We start from the raw sequence: 2106 nt of genomic DNA on the forward strand, positions 1-2106 counted from the left end.
GGGTGGGGTGGGGAAATGCAGTAAGAAATGTTTACAACAACAACAACAATTACTGCTACAAACAATGACGATAATTCCTGCTTTTCGTATTTCGGAGATGTTTATTAATAAAATATAATTATACTGGATTTCTTACAGAACGAAGAATATAGATCTCACCCCTGCCCCACCTCCCATTCTACCCATTGTTTATTTATCAAATGCAGCCGATCCCATGAACACCCCGCCGAAATCAACGAATGAATCCAAGGCAAACATTACGGCACGCAAAGGAAAGCGCAGTTGTTGTTGTTGTTGTATAATGTGGTGGGAGTTAGAGATGCTATTGAACCAGACTACCAAACACATTATTCCAGCTGTAATCATCCCATTTTTTTCTTAATATACACTGGACTATGTCACCTTACGTGTCCTTTTTGTTAGTTTCTGACGTCAGTGCGTGAGTCGAAAAGAATGCAGCTGTTATTTCTAGTAAACTGCATGTCCACCTACAGGCTGGTTTGTTGATGTTGTTCTTGCTGTTAACTGGTGTGGGTGATTGTGTTGTTGTTGGAGGCGGCAGAAGCCCAGAATATGGGAGATAGCGTTGTTGATGGTGTCAAACAGTTTGCATCGGCACCAACATGATGTCTGTGAGGGAATGGTAGCGGGGTGGGAAAGAAGTGATGATTCCTACAGCAGCAGCAGTAGTAGTAGTAGCAACAGTCACAGAAGTGGTAGTAGTAGTCGTCGTCGTAATAACAGAGGCGATATACGTGACAAACAGAGGTCGGCGATATTGACACCTGACTGGCGAAACTCCATGAGGTGACAACAGACAGAATAATAACAAACCGTACTATCGCTACTGACCATTCACAATAATGACCACTAAAGGTTGTGGTGAAGGTGGAGGGGGGAAGAGAAAAGTCAATCATTCTCCAGAGACACGGAAGAAAGATTCTACAGTTGTCATTTGTAGAGAAACAAAGCAGGAAAAAAAAAAATGAAAGAAAAAATTCTGAAGACAGATAAAGGGAGGACAGCATCGAGTTACTAAACCAATTAACTTCACCCACCTGTCCAAACAATAAAAGAAATATATTTGCCCAGTGCAGGTGATAAGTGTTAGGTGGGAGGCCTAAATTAACAATAGATATATAAAAACATTGATGTTTTATAGATTAAAGTCAGCATTAATATATATATATATATATATATATATATATATTTTTTTTTTTTTAAGTTTTCCTTTTTTGTTTTGTAATATATTGCTTACCTGGTTTAGAGTAAAAGCCGGCAAGCCCATTGCCGGTAGTTGCCTGAAAAGTGGTCTTTAAATAATGCTGTATCCACGGCTCGTGTGTACATCAAAGCGTAAGAAACTAACGTTGAAGAAGAGTCTGGAAGAAGTTTATAATAAAACGGGGACAAACTCTTCATAATTCCTCAGTCTGGAAGGTTGTGTCTGTGTGTAGGTACCAGTCTTTAGACTTCTTTCTTTATATGTCTATCTTTCTATCTATTAATTTTTTCTTTTTCCTCGTGCAGCAAATATCGTCTCTACTTTTTTTCTCATTTCTCTTCCATTTTCTTCATTCAATCCCTCCTCTCCATTCCAATGCTAAACGTCTCGCTCTCTTACCAATATCGTCTTCTCGTTTTTTTCTTCTTCTCCCCTTTCTTACTCCTGATTATCTCTTTCTCTTCCGTTCCTGTCATTAGTCTTTACCGTTATTAGAATTATTATCATCCGCTCTCGTGGCGAATGAAGTAATGAATGGAAAAAATAAATAAATAAAATAAAAGCGAAAACAAAAAATTCCTCTTATATGTCGTACCTTTCCTGGCCGTACGGAATTATATAACGCCGCTTCCTTGCGTCTCCTCTTTCAGCAGACCAACCACACACACACAATTCTTTGATATAAGAACTACTTTAATGTAAATATATTAACTTAGTATAAATACATAAGCACTTAAATATGCGTGTTGATTAAAATGCTTGTGAATATCTGTCGTGTGTGCGTCTACACGTTAGGAGATCAGCAAATTTTCATAAGCATAAAATATACAGACATACAGGTAAGTGTGTGTATATATATATATATATATATATATATATAT

The 2106-nt window shown here is 37.5% G+C and overlaps 1 protein-coding gene across 10 annotated transcripts in view; it reads right to left on the minus strand.

The window, feature by feature from the left end:
- Positions 1-2106, minus strand: part of LOC106878639 (thrombospondin type-1 domain-containing protein 7A) — a 999802-nt gene that overhangs the window by 978576 nt on the left and 19120 nt on the right. For 3 of the 10 annotated variants that reach the window (XM_052974019.1, XM_052974007.1, XM_052974012.1), the window contains exon 1: positions 1259-1897. The exons of the other annotated variants lie outside the window; for them this stretch is intronic. The gene's annotated coding sequence lies outside the window, so the exon portion shown is untranslated. Of the gene's footprint in view, positions 1-1258; positions 1898-2106 lie in introns of those variants that run through there. 10 annotated transcript variants of the gene reach the window in all.

The sequence above is a fragment of the Octopus bimaculoides genome, chromosome 17, assembly GCF_001194135.2.
Source record: "Octopus bimaculoides isolate UCB-OBI-ISO-001 chromosome 17, ASM119413v2, whole genome shotgun sequence".
Taxonomy (NCBI): domain Eukaryota; kingdom Metazoa; phylum Mollusca; class Cephalopoda; order Octopoda; family Octopodidae; genus Octopus; species Octopus bimaculoides.